Here is a 15,735-nt window from a genome sequence, read left to right on the forward strand (position 1 = left end):
GACGCGAATAGCGCGTCAAATTCCGCGCCTGCCGCGTCTAGTTATACGCTTGACCACTTTGTGTCCATTCGCGCGTCAAAAGACGTTAGCGGTCAGAACTCTGGTGTACTTTGGACGGAGCGGGCGGTCTGACTGACAATAGCCCACTCGCACTCCCGACATCTTTTGACAGCGCGTATCCGCACTTAATTCTGACCGCCTGTACATCTAGCTCTGAGGAGCTGTTTGGTACTGAAACCATTGTCAGTCAACAACATTCTTTTTTTGCAAGGATGTTTGAAATAGTTCGGCAGAAAATAGCCTACTTCATTTCGTCAGTAGGGCAATATGATTTTCGTTTATGTTGCTTAGAAATTTGAGTGATAGGCTTTGTCCTATTTAATTTATGTTATTTATATTTCTTTTTTTTTTTTTTTGTGGCATTTTTTTTCTCTGCTGACAGTACAATGTTAAAATAGCCTACTATTTATATTGACACGAACACAATTTTTGTATAGCATTTATAATTATTATAGGCTACTTCATCTCCTTCTTTCCGTTAGAGACATTTGAATGTGAGATTATGGAAACGAGATCTAAATTTTGTGGACCCGTCAGGTCGGGAAATAAAGCGGGTGAACACCGAGTATATTTTAAGCGGTTGCTGAATAGAACCTTGTGGGAGCGGGATGAAAAAAAAAAAACAGTCCCGCGCAGACCTCCTTAAACCTTAGGTGTGTATGTGTGTGTCCCCGAATAAATAATAATAAAAAAAAAGGAATAAAGTTCAAAAGTCGGACTGTACGGAATGAGGCATGATTGCTATTCACACCTTTATTAAAATGGCTGTAATCTGTTACCACAATAGTACTTGATCTGTTTAAAATGATTTCCTTGATATATGCATAAGGTGTTAAATTAAAATTTAAAAATCAAAATTAAAATTAGTCTAATCCAGTAATTCATTTTTTCTATTTTTGATCTGAGCACAATCAGAAAACCCATCCTTATTCGTTTTTTTCATTTCAGTTCAGGAAATAAATAATGGAAAAACAAGTCGTTTTTCATCTTTTTATTTTTGGTTTTAATAAAAAAAAAAAAAAAAAAGATTGAATGAATGATCCACGGATGGTGACGGACACATCATATTCCACAATTATAGGCCTATATAAGAGAATTTAATTTGTATCCATAGGCCTACTCCGTGTAGCTGGCCCGCCATCTACTGGCTAAAAACAATATTGGCCCGCGGCCAAAGTTACTTGCCGACCCCTGAGCTATAGTTAGTCCAAAATGCCGCCGCTAGAGTTCTTACGAGATCAAGAAAATATGATCATATAACACCGATTTTATCATCACTGCATTGGTTACCTATAAAGTTCCGTATTAATTACAAGGTATTGCTACTGACTTATAAAGCCCTAAACGGCTTAGCTCCAGTCTATTTAACGGATCTTCTATCGCCCTATAATCCATCGCGCTCTTTAAGATCACTAAATTCAAGGCTTTTGGTCATACCTAGGATATCCAGAACCACCAGAGGAGGGAGAGCATTTTCACATTTGGCTCCAAAACTCTGGAATAGTCTTCCTGATACTGTTCGTTGCTCAGACTCGCTCTCCCAGTTTAAAACTAGATTAAAGTCGCATCTCTTCGGCCAGGCATTCATATAATCCTACAGTTCAAACTACAATCCGGCCTCTAGCTCATAAATGCCAGAGGAGAACTGGCCCCCGACTGAGCCTGGGTTCTCCCAAGGTTTTTTTTTCTCCATTAGGTCACCTGATGGAGTTTTAGGACACCATTAGGTCACTTGATGGAGTTTTTCGGTTCCTTGCCACTATTGCCTTTGGCTTGCTCAGTTGGGGATATTTGGGGGATATTTAATTTAATTTTATCAATCAATAAATTCCTCTTGAAACAAACTTTGTTGTATTATTTTAATTTAATACTGTGAAGCTGCTTTGATACAATCTGTATTGTGAAAAGCGCTATACAAATAAACTTGACTTGACTTGACTTGAAGTATATATTTATATTTAAATCTAGTTCCTACATTATTTTTCTATACCTTGACTCACTGGGTAGTCTAACCTGCAAGATGCCCTTTAAAGGAGAACTTGGTAACTTTTTTAACTTAATAAAACTGTCTAGAATTCATTTGGATGGTTAAACAACCTGTTCTGGTGATATTGGTGACTTTCCCCGCTCCCCCCAGCGTTCCCAGGCGGAAAACCAACCTTGCAACTTGGGGACTACCGTCCCGGCAAGATAGAAATTGGAAGTCTCGTGAGAAGCGAGAACGAGAACGAGAACGAGCGCGAAACACGAATTGCTTTACGGCAATTCGACATAAACACACACGCATGTATGATGTATTACCAGATGACCCACCTCGGTAGACATAGTTCCACACGATACAGTTGGCTTGCTCCGATCAAAACAAACGCACATGAGCAGCGGTAGAGAGGGGGAGGAGGCCGCCGCAAGTGAGTTTTTTACGACCGTGTTGTGAAATATACGCCCCCCCACAGCTGTAGGGGGAGCTCGTGGGGAAAACATGCGACAACAAAAGGAAAAATCAGCGAAGAAGTGACTAGAGTTCGCTAGAGTTGCCGAGTTCTCCTTTAAGAGCAAATCATTTGTGACTCTAATGAGAGCTGTCTCAGTACTATGGTACGGTCTAAATCCTGACTGAAAATCCTCGCAGATATCATTTCTTTCTAAAAAGGAACATAGTTGTGAAGATACTGCCTTTTCTAGTATCTTTGACAGAAAAGGTAGATTCGAGATCAGCCTGTAATTGACTAATTTTGTAGGATCAAGTTGTGTTTTTTTTAACAAGCGGTTTAATCATAGCCAGCTTAAAGGTTTTTGGTACGTATCCTAGAGACAAAGATTAATTAATGATAGTAAGAAGAGAATCTATGACCTCTGGAAGCATCTCTTTCATTAGCTTAGTCGGTATAGGGTCTAACATACATGTCGGTTTAGATGATTTAATGAGTTTAGCGAATTCTTCCTCTCCTATAGCAATAAATGAATCAAATTTTTCCTTAGGGAGACTAAAATGCACTCCCTGATGCGATACTGTAGTCGACGGTTGCATAATTATAATTTTGTCCCTGATATTATCAATCTTATAAGTGAAGAAGTACATGAAGTCATTACTGCTGTGTTACTTGGACATTTCTGGGCTTGAAGCTTTCTTTTTCGTTAGTTTAGCCACTGTATAAAAAAAAATACCTATGGTTTTGTTTATTTTCTTCTAATAGGATTGAAAAATAAGCAGATCTAGCAGCTTTTAAGGCCTCTCTGTATGCAATCGTGCTCTCTTTCCATGAAATGCTGAAATTTTCTTCCAGTTGCACTCCATTTTTCTGGCTGCTCTCTTAAGGGCTGTAGGGGTAAAATCTTTGCGCGGCAGGGGGAGCTGCCACTCGACCAGTCACGAATATATGCGCCGGCCACTCGACCAGTCACGGATATATGCGCCGGCCACTCGACCAGTCACGAATATATGCGCCGGCCACTCGACCAGTCACGGATATATGCGCCGGCCACTCGACCAGTCACGGATATATGCGCCGGCCACTCGAACTTACACAATATGTAAGGTTTAAAAAAACAAACAAATGCAGCGCGCGTCTCGTGGCTCTATTAGCATCGCGCCGGCCACTACCAGCCACACGATCTCTCACTGTTTACATCTATCAGACACTCCTATTGATACACAAAAGCACACATACAGTGCAATACAGATCTTATTTACCTATTTCTCATCTTATCTGTTTTTTTATTCGCTCTTTTTACCCGTATATGGGAGTGCGCGCTCGTGGTTCTATTAGCATCGCGCCGGCCACTACCAGTCACACAATCTCTCACTGTTTACATCTTTCAGACACTCCTAATGATACACGAGAGCACACAGACACGTAGTTGGAACTACGGTGGTAGTCTGTAAGGTGCTATATAAATAAATAAACGAACGAACGATTATGTTTTCAGCTGTGACCCAGAGGTGCCGGTGGAAGGCTGGTGCCAATCCGGTGAAAATTAACAAGGCAAAAAATGTTGTTAACAGTGTTATGGCTACATTTGTTCGTAGCTTAAATGGTGCCATGATTGAGCACCCTCACATTAGACATGACAGTCCTGGGCTATTTTTGAAAGATGGAGTTCATTTCACACCTAGGGGAAATGATATGTTTTTAAATACAATAGCTAACTGCCTTAAAGGCCACATCCAAATGCAGTGAACTGCTTACAGTGGGCAGTGTTACTGCTTTTGAATTTTGCCTTTAGGGCCATTTTGTTAGGCCTAAATATAGCCCTGACCATCATGGCTAATGTTGAGTTTTTTATGTTAATTTAGAAACACCTGTAGCCATAACACTGTTACCTCTGCTCTTCCTCATCCCTACATTACCCCCCCCACCCCCTTCCCCACCACCACCATCCCATGGTCTCTGCAGCGACTCTGCTTAATCCTGACTGAAGAATTAAATAAATTCAATTCAATCTTTCACAGTTGTATGAGCAGTTTTTATGGAATGCATTGACTTTTCATTTCATTGCTTTATGAAGTAAATTTAGAATGATGTTTTGATTATTGTTTTAGTGTTTATCAAAAGTGAGTTGCCACAAACACTAACAGCTGAACTGCAACTTCAGATATGGGGTATTTTAATCAGTAGTAGACTACAAGTTAAACAAAAAGTTAAGCAAAGCAAAATGGTGCAGGCAATGACAGAGAAGGTATAGAGCCATGATGGAAGCTGGAATCAGAACGCTCCACATCTGGAGGACGGATACTGCAATCAGCTCCTCTGGCACATCAACAGACAACATGAGTATGGTTACTGACACACAAAAATCAGGGGACGTCACACACCCTACATGAGAGAAAGATGACAAGGTTAAAAAATACTGGTACAATACATTCAGTATGGCCTGTCTTGGTTAAAAGCCCACTCACCACAACAAGGTGCAGGCCATGAGTGAGAACATATAACACGGGACAAACATACGAGACACTACAAAACGACAGGTACAAGACATGGAAAAAATAGAAAACATACAACACTGGAAAAGCAATATACAATGGTGAAAACTAAGGGATAGGAACAACCTTAAATATTAACATTTTGCCCAGCTGTAATGAAAACAGCAATCAGGCCAAAAATAAAAATGAGATTTAAAGCTATTTTTTTATAACATAACTTAAAATACTGTATTAATGTATTACTGTAACACTTCAATAACGCAATATATATGATATAAAACCAAACTAACCATGGATGTTAACTTTTTGAAGCTGGCAACTTAACATGAGAGAATACTTTTTTTAAAATATATACATTTTTTGTAAATATGTCATGAACTGATCCTTGAATTCCAGAAACTATCTACATAAATATTGACCAGGGAGGTTGCATATGTATTTCACATAATAAATGGCAAACAGATCAATATTCATGCGAACTCTTAAGAGATATTGAACAGTCCTTAATGTGACATGGGAAAGCCCACACAAACTATAAGTTTAATCAGCGGTATATGTGTTGGTTAAGGAAGGCTCTATGTATAAAGGCTCTATGTATAACTTACAACTGTGTCAATATTGCATGTTACTGTAGCATCGCAGCATGTGATTTGTAAGAGTTGGGCCCCGTTCATGCAGACTCCAACTGAAAATCATCCTGGTATTGGTGGGGTTCGCAGTAAGGTACATCTGACATTGAGGTTAATTTGAGACAACACATGTATGTACGTACTTCTTTTAAAGCAGACATTGAATGTTACTTAGTTCATGCAGGCTCCAAGTAACATTTACAATGTTTTGGAGACTCTAAAATATAGTAGCAGTGATCACTCAAAGAACCAAAGTGTGATTGTTTTCCACTCCGATTTGTGTGTTGAACGCTGCTACCCAAACCATAATCCTCACACACATTCACTGTCAGAGCAATGTCATCATGCACAACATCTTGAGCAACAAAGGCCTGTTCAGATGTGTCTTCCATCATCATGACATTGCTCTGATTGACAGCATAGCTGTTGGCACTACTCATATTGTCTACATATGCAACCTCCTCATTACTATTTACAGATGAAATAGGGATGCCACTTACCACCTCATCAATACTTACCAAGCGTGTTATTTTTGGCTGTTGTTCTTTGCCCTTGGAGAAAGAGAAAATGGTTGGCACAGCAGTGTCCTTCAGACATGTCCTTCCCTAATAAAAATTACAGGAAGCATACAAAATATAACATTATTGGTCATATTGGCTGTAAATGGCTGTTATTCATAACAGAGATGTATGCGTTTATGTTTCATTATTCGGTCTAACACTAGTATGAATGTACAGATTACATTTAAAAATTATTATTGCTATTAAACAAATATGTAACTGTTCGCAATAACTGTCACAACGGAATCATTCTGTGTTCCGCTGTCTCGCTTGGAGAATCATTTTTCAAACACGAATTTCACAGAGATAATTTTTTTATTTTATCGTATTTGCATAAAAGGTAAGGCTGCACAATATATCGAAATATCGCAAATGTATATTTTGCGATATGCATACCACCACAGCTTGCAATAACTGGGGTCATGAAAAAAAGACAAAGAGAAAATAACTCGCAAAAAAAACATTTTGTAGCTTTAACAAGAATCAGTGTATATCTAATTCATACAGTGAAAACTAAGCAGTGTTTTATTTTTACATTTGATTATTCCATTTCTGTTGATAAATAAACCTAATGTAGGATAACCTAAAACTCTAAACCCAGTGGTTTACACTGATGTTAAAATAACACTTCTTAAGGCCTCATTATACTTCTGCGTCGGACCTACGCCGGAGCCTATACGCCGTAGGGAACGTGTTGGTTTTAATTTATACTTCTGCGTTGTTGTCCGCGTTGACGCGCACCTAGGGAGCATGTGAAACCCCGAGGGAGGGGTTCTGGCAGACCAATCACAGCGCTTGCGTCCGCGTAGAATTGACGCGTTGTTACATTTTTGGAGAGGTGCACGTCAGGGTACGCCGAAGGGTACGCGCGCTACACACAGCCTACGACGTAGCTACGGCGGCAGTTCGACGCAGAAGTATAAATAGGCCTTTATGCTACAGTAAAACACTGATGTTCACTTTCAGAAGTTGTAGGGATGTTTTCTTGTCAAAAAAAAGAATGTGAAACGCATGTAGGTTATATAATTTTTAATATATTTTAAAGATAATTTAAATGTATTTTACACACTTTAAGCATTATCGTATCGCATATAGAATATCACATTATGTAATGAGTTATCGCATTTTTCTTCAATATCGTGCAGCCCTAAAAGCACTGAAATGTAAAGGTTGGCAAAAAGTGGTCATGTTGCTTGATTTTTGCATGGAAAATCCTAAATTGAACTGGTGTGTCACTAATTTCACCTTAACAGTGACCTAATCAAATATTTAGTAATGTAATGTAAATGAATGTATGATGGTCAATTTTTCGCCAATTTCAACCAATATGTTGCTTGACTCTTTGTAAGGTATGAAACGAGGTGTCTGTACCCTGGAGTCAGTAGTGAAGTGATGACTCTCGAAATGTTCACTGCACAGACGAGAATACTTGTTAGGAGTCCAATTCTGTCGTTTCACGTTGAGCATCCACTGGTCCAGATGTTCTGGATCACCTAGAGGAAAACTTTACACAAACAAATAGATAGTTACCTCCTTCACAGACTACTGTCAAGTAATAGAACTTAAATTACTACAGTGTCCAAAAGGTTGTAACGTTAATAAATGTATTTTAGCTTAAGAATTTGTGGCGGACATCACCGCTAGTGCTAGTCCTCATTCTGTTTCGTTGTACTGTCTATTGAGTAATTACAGGCTAATTTCCTACACATATCTTTGAGGACATGTCAAAAAATACTTCCAATATAGTCAGTGTTAGTAATGTTACGCTAAATTATGAAATGCAGGCGTAACATTATATGACAACGTCTAATCACAGTCTGTTGGATCTTGGAGTGTAATAATGTTTTAAATGCAATTATAAATAATAAATAAATTATTTGAAATAAAATTAATAAATGAAATTATATTAGAATTTCACTCACCGGAAAAAATGTAGTCCAGGCTTCTTCTGGGACGATCTGTTAATACAATTAACCCCACAGCAAGTCATTATGACAGTGAAATAATCTCGACACGGCAAACACGGCAGAAATGCTAAGATTAGTAGCTGGAATTTATTTATTTTTACGATAAATTAGCTGAGGTAACGTGACGGCTAACAGACAGCAGACAAATGGCTAATGACCACAGCAGCGGGAATCCACCTGTCACTCAAATGTGGACACACCCTTAATTATGCAGAACTTTAAGGATTAATCAACTAAACGGATGAGTTATAAAAAAATTCACCCCCCTCACAGTTGTCATGAAGGGCAAACTTAGCTGTATAGACCAAAACCACATACTGACACCAGGCTGTAAAAAGGTCTTTTTCTGCTGTAAAATTTGGCATTTTAACATGGGGGAGATACAGATTTGACTCACTTTTGGCACCAGCCTCAAGCGGCCAGTCAACGAATTGCAGTTTAACTCACTTCCGTGTTGGTTTCAAGAGAGAGACGGGGAGGTTGCCGCTTGGTCTCAACGTCAACCAATAGTGCATGTAAGCTGTGCTTTGACCTGTAATTGCATCTATGGATATATAGACATACTTCCTTTCCTTACCTTTTTTCTTTTAGGCATATAAGGTTTTTCTTTGCCTACTCTCTGGGTTTCTTCTGTTTCTTGTTCTGGTTCTCATGACGGTATCTTATTTCCAAACATTTTTAGGTGAGGATCGATACCTGGAACCAGTCGTGAAGGAGGATCTTAATAGACTTAGAAGTTAGAGATGCACCGATTGATCGGCTGGTGACCGGAATTGGCCGATTTTCACGTGATCGGCCGTGTCTGACAAATGTCGATTTTATGCCGGTCAAATGCACTCGGGCGCCGCATGATTAACATCGCGCAACATCAGCATCACACGTGCACACGCAACACACATATAAGGAAACCTCGTGAATTACGTCCGTACAGACCGCAAGCGCGTATTTTTTTTCGGTGTGCATTCACAACGGGGCTGCGTTCCAGTCCAAAATTGTCATGCCCTTCACTTGCTAACTTCCCTCCGTCTCGTTCACTCGGATGTACGTCATTGCGAGTGCCCACTACTGGCGGAAACTGCAATGGGCTGAACTGGAACGTCCTAAGCCCTTGATCACTTGTGCTGCGTTCCAGTCCACTTTTAGACATGTACTTGCGAACTTCCCTAAGCACTTCCCCTCGGGGGAATCCCTGCCGCCATTTTGAAGTGCGTTCCACTTCGTGAAGTGGACGAGGGAAGTTTAGATGGACAGACCCTCGTTCCCTCAATTTTGACCGAGGGAGCGAGTCTACTTCATATGTACACTTCAGGCACCTATATGTCCCACAATGCAGTACGATTGTGACGTCACCACAGATCTCGTTTTATCACCACCACAACAGACAACTCTATGATATATTATACATATATATATTTATTTAAAACAACCCAAACACACATATAAACATTTGGATGCTGCATTAAACAAATTCTTAAAGGGAAAAAAATGTAAATAATAAATCAACTACAGCTGATTCCAAGTGATCAAGGGCTTAGGACGTTCCAATTCAGCCCATTGCAGTTTCCGCCAGTAGTGGGCACTCGCAATGACGTACATCCGAGTGAACGAGACGGAGGGAAGTTAGCAAGTGAAGGGCATGACAACTTTGGACTGGAACGCAGCCTTGGAATCAGCTGTGTAGTTGATTTATTATTTACATTTGTTTTCCCTTTAAGAATTTGTTTAATGCAGCATCCAAATGTATATATGGTGTTTGGGTTGTTTTCAATAAAAACAAATTTAAATAATATATCATAGAGTTGTTTGTTGTGGTGGTGATTAGACAAGATCTGTGGTGATGTCACAATCGTACTGCATTGTGGGACATATAGGTGCCTGAAGTGTACATTTGAAGTAGACTCGCTCCCTCTGTCAAAATCGAGGGAACGAGGGTCTGTCCATATAAACTTCCCTCGTCCACTTCACGAAGTGGAACACACTTCAAAATGGCGGCGGGGATTCCCTCAAGGGGAAGTGCTTAGGGAAGTTCGCAAGTGCGTGTCTAAAAGTGGACTGGAACGCAGCACAAGTGATCAAGGGCTTAGGACGTTCCAGTTCAGCCCATTGCAGTTTCCGCCAGTAGTGGGCACTCGCAATGACGTACATCCGAGTGAACGAGACGGAGGGAAGTTAGCAAGTGAAGGGCATGACAACTTTGGACTGGAACGCAGCCTTGGAATCAGCTGTGTAGTTGATTTATTATTTAAATTTGTTTTCCCTTTAAGAATTTGTTTAATGCAGCATCCAAATGTATATATGGTGTTTGGGTTGTTTTCAATAAAAAAAAATAGTTCTATTTTATAGCGTTTATCTGTTCAAAAAAAATATGTACTATGCAAATTGTAAAATGTTCTATTACAGAAAAGATATAAAATAAATATTTGTGTGTGCTGTAAAGTGGTTAGAAAAAATTAAATCGGAATCGGCTAAAATCGGTATCGGCAGGTCAAACTTAATGAAAAATCGGAAATCGGAATCGGCCCAGAAAATTGTAATCGGTGCATCTCTATTAGAAGTCTATTAATTTGACCTGCAAGGTGTTTTGGTTGATGAGCAGGTTTTCCAGCTTGATGTCGCTGTGGTGGACGCCTCTCTCACTGCATATTCTTGCAGCTGTATATATATATATATATATAATTCGTTACATTTATATAGCGCTTTTTCTGAGACCTCAAAGCGCTTACATATACTTCCTTTCCTTACCTTTTTTCTTTTGGGCACATAAGGTTTTTTCTTTACCTACTCTCTGGGTTTCTTTTGTTTCTCGTTCTTCCTCTCATGACGGTATCTTATTTCCAAACATTTTTAGGTGAGGATCGATACCTGGAACCAGTCGTGGAGGAGGATCTTTTCCATATCAATCCGCTTGGCTGGATCACTTTCCATGCATGAATAGATCAGATCCCTGCATTCTGTGAAGAGGGGAGAGATGTCCGGTTATTATTGTAAGTGTTATACTTTGTGTAACTGATCACATTATTTTAAGCAGTAATAAAAGTTCCTGTATGACCCGTCCACATGCTCTCACCTTTGGAAATGTCTTCTGTGTAGGAGGGCTCACCAAACATCTGAGGGATGTACTCGCCAGGATACTTCCCAGACAGCATCTTATACATCAGTACGCCTAAAGAATACACTGTTGCAGGCTTGCCATGATACTTTCCATGCCTGACCCACTCAGGGGGAGCATAAACTCTTGTGCCTGGAAGAAAGAACAAGATTTGGTCCATTGCAATGAATTTGTATTTCCATAGCTTTTTGTCGATTTATTCACCATAGATTTGTGGAATAATACGTACCACTGAATCTGGAATAAGAAGACTTCTTCAAGCGTTTGCTACAACCGAAGTCTATTAATTTGACCTGCAAGGTGTTTGGGTTGATGAGCAGGTTTTCCAGCTTGATGTCGCTGTGGTGGACGCCCCTCTCACTGCATATTCTTGCAGCAGTGACAACCTGACGCATCACAGCTCGTGCCGTCGATTCCTTGAGTATGTCACCATTTTGCAGTAAAAACAGCCTCATATCTACACATGGCGTGGGCCGCTCTAAGACCAGTAGATATTCCTCTGGTGTCTCGTACCAGTCCAGCAGCTTTATTATTTGAGGAACACTGGGATTTTTGTTCACAAGAGCCATCATAGCGACCTCACTTGGAAGGGATTTGCCGAATAGACCCTACAGGAGAGATAATAGTTATACAAAAGTGAGATAATTAGGGGACATGGTTTAATTTAAATGAATTACTACAGAATTATGTCCTGCATTTGGGTAAGTATAGGTTTGAAGAGTTAAGTAATTGAAATACTGGAAATAGTTACTAAAGTTTCGGTCACTTTTACTGTCGACCGGCAAAAATTTTCAGGGCAAAATTTTGTCATTTTAATGGGAATTTTTGCGTGAGGGTAAAGTCACGCGAATGAACTGTGCTGACTAACAGAAAGCTGCTTGGTACGAAAGTTCATACGCTATTGACAATGGTCCTTTTGTGACTGCAAAATTTGGTTAAAATGTCCTATTATTAATGTGACTGTGTACTCTGAGAGTAATAAAACCAAGAGAGGAATTGCCTACTTACAATACGGACATTTTCCATGGCTTCTGTCTTCAGCACATGTTTGAGTGCCACCTGTTCTCCAAGGGAAAGAAAAAAGAAGATTTTTTTTTGTAAGAATGTTTTACAATTAATTAACTATATGTGCAGAGGTCACATGATTCCAGTAATTAACCTTGATGTAACTTTTAATGAATTTAAATTCCAACTTCCAAGAGTGCAAAAAAACTACCTTTCGTGAATCAGACAAACGGATCCCGTCGTAGACGCATCCATATGATCCTCTACCCAGCATTTTCATAGTTTCATAGTCCTGCGAGACTTCCCCTGTTAAAAAAAAGAGGGACATACAAAATTTACAGTATAAACATTCAGATTAAAAATAGCTGTAGAATGGACACATTATTGTGGTGCCTCACACAACCAAAATCCATCCTCAGTTCACATTTTCATTTGGATAATAAAGACAATGTCCAGAAAAACATGTTAAAATGTAGGTACTTTTTGCACATTTTATGAGTCATGTTGGGGCTTGTTATATAAACTGACCTGTCTTTCCCTTTGAACTTATATGGATAATTTCATCCTCATTCTTCCAAGAAATGTCATCCGATGTCGAAGCGGAGTTGTTGCTCTCCTCAGTCATAGATGGCACAGGCAGAGAAGGATTGCTGTTGTGTGAGCTGATGTCCCTTTGCTCTTGCCTGGTAATGTCTTTATCACCATCCGGCACACTGGTGGGAGAAGACACACTGGTGGGAGAAGACACACTGGTGGGAGAAGACACACAGCTGTGCTTGCTGTACACTGAGTTGTGTTCAGCTTCCCCATCAGAGCATCTCTCAGGCTGTTGGCTGCTCTGACTCTGTTGGGCTTTGGTGGAAGTTTTCTTGAATTTCCGAGACAAAACCCATCTAAGGAACTTCCCTTTCTGCTTCTTCTCTACTTTCTCTGGGACAGGCCTTGGTGACACAGATGCAGCAGCATCTTCCTTTACAATGTAACTGTGAGATTTGCACTGACCCATTGCTCCAGATGTCTCTCTGATGTTCTGTCACTAACTTATCACAAGTTCACTGAACGTAAATTGCACAAATCGAAATGAAATACTAAAAATCATGAGATATAACACAGATCGAGAGATATAAAACAATTAGAGCAATTTTTCACCACAGATGTAACAGAAATACTAGTCAGATCGCTTGTAGAAATCGACTGAACTGCTTGAAAACCAGAGAAGAGTTCTATGGGCGACTCTGCCTGTGACGTCACGAGTAGTGACGCGCGTCGGCCGGTTGCCAAGGGATTTTTTCAAATGTTTTTTTTCGAATGAAACTTGCAAAAATAACTGCTATTGTTTTGACAGAAAATGTATATCTTTATAAACTTATATGTAAGGGATAATCCACGGCTTGCTGTGCAATAATTTCCCCCCCAAAATTAATCAAATGTGCCCATCTCAAACAAATATCAGTGATAATATTGTGGTCAATAAAACAAAATCAATTTGATTATAATTAACATGATAACGTACGTTCAAAACTAAAGTAGCCTAAATTCACCTTTATTTTTATGTATCTGTCAGTCTGAGACTTCGTTGCCATAACGCAATATGTCACTTGCGTGTGTCTTGCTTCGGACTTGACTGACGGGTCTAAATAGTCTAACGGCAGGCTTAACCGTAGCTAAATGTATGCGTTTTAAAACGAACATGCACTACTAGTGTAAACGTAGATGTTCCACAGTCTGCTCGATACAAATATGGTTCTTTCATTGAGTAGTCGACGGCAGGAAGAAATCAAACCAAACAATTTCTAAACTTTTTTTTTCAATGATCAAAGGTAGTGTGTCGATTCAATTAAAAATACACATATCACATATTTTAAAATATATCATACCGTAATTCATTGTTCATCATGTTTGTTCGACTTTCAGGAGATCTCTCCTGCCAGGCTGTTGTCGAAAATAAGATATTGTTCTTAAGTGACTTGCCTGGATACATAAAGGTTAATTAATTAATTGCAATTTATATGCTACAGTTTTTTGAGTCCAGGAACACATAAAGACTAAAAACTGAGCTAAAAACAGAGCGCGCTGTCAAAGCACGTTAAGACGCTGCTCCGCCAATCTCCAGCAGGGGGCGCTCAGTATTAGCGGCGATAGAAAACACCAGTCCGCATGGAGTGAGTGAGTGAGTGTAGCAAACAGACTCATGCATGCTTTCCTCACGTTTGATGTGTGCGTATAGTACCAACTTGATTTATGTACTTCAGCTCATGTTAACTGTTTGATGAAGTCAATTTATTATGTTGGTTGATATTCCTTGTTTAAGGAAGCTTTACATAGAAGTAGTGATTGATTTGTGTTCATGTATTCAAACGATGTTGCTTATTGTTCATGAAAGTGTTTCTGCTACATCTCATTGTGTGCATCTGTTTAGTTAGCCTATTGAATTGTGTTTCTGTTATGTTATATATTGATTTATATTATTATATGCGTTGCTTTAGACCACACACACCCATGAAAACACATGTAGGCCTACTCATTTGTGCTTATGTGCTGAACCTTTATTGAAGCTGTGTGGAATTAATGAGGAGAAAATAAAGAATCAAAGAACTTTCATGCTGCACTGTAAACAATTATGCACTGTTAACTTAGTTAAAATAAGTTCATATACTTAGGCTAATTGTTTGTGCTCTGTTGACATTACTAATTTAGCCAACTCCAAATGTTTTATTTGAATCCAATTTATGTGTGAATAAAATCTGTTAAATAAACTTATTTCAAACTAACCGCTGTACCTGAAAATATAAAACGATCTGTAATCATTACTTCTGTAATCCAAAAGGATGGGAAAATTGATAACACAATAGATGCACTACTTATTTGGGACACAAGCTGCAAGATTGTCACACTATCTCACAAACATAAAAACAAACATTTAACTTTAATATAAAGAACATTTTTCCTTGCCCTCCATCTATCCTTTCAATCCCATCTCTCCATGTATCCTAACTATCCACCCTTCTATACTGTCCTGTCTCGTCTTCTCACACGAAAGAACAAAACACTTGCTTCCTGTACTTATTCACCAGGATAAACTCCTGGCAAATGTTTTCCTTTCTGACTTTATCCAGTATTTCTTTGTGAATGTGACAGACTGATACACTGTTAACATTGTGCTTCTCAGCCAGGTCTTCAACCTCCTCGGAGCACCGAAGCTCCTCTCCTCTTCAGCAGAGGCAGGAACAACCACAAGAAGTCGTACAAGTGCTTCTACTTGGTTGAAAAGGCCACGAAGTTCAGGCAACTGATTCCTCAGAATAGTTGCGGCCTCTGAACTGGTTGGGTATGTGTTTCGGAGCTTAAACATGTTCAGCTGCACCTTCAGTGACCTTTGGTTTAAATTCAGGATACTGGTCCACCACAGCAGTGTTTTCAGACCAACCTGATCAAACCTCTCCTTCAGTATCCAGCACCTTGAAGCTGATGACGGTCCAGT

The 15,735-nt window shown here is 39.4% G+C and overlaps 1 long non-coding RNA gene across 1 annotated transcript in view; it reads right to left on the reverse strand.

The window, feature by feature from the left end:
• Positions 1-363: 363 nt before the first annotated feature.
• Positions 364-15,735, reverse strand: part of LOC309492219 — a 43,735-nt gene continuing 28,363 nt past the window's right edge. Inside the window, exon 2 of the long non-coding RNA XR_014203474.1 lies at positions 364-462. This is a non-coding gene — a long non-coding RNA (uncharacterized lncRNA). The remainder of the gene's footprint in view (positions 463-15,735) is intronic.

Source organism: Leuciscus leuciscus (assembly GCF_965113295.1).
Source record: "Leuciscus leuciscus genome assembly, chromosome: 2".
In the NCBI taxonomy this organism is placed as follows: domain Eukaryota; kingdom Metazoa; phylum Chordata; class Actinopteri; order Cypriniformes; family Leuciscidae; genus Leuciscus; species Leuciscus leuciscus.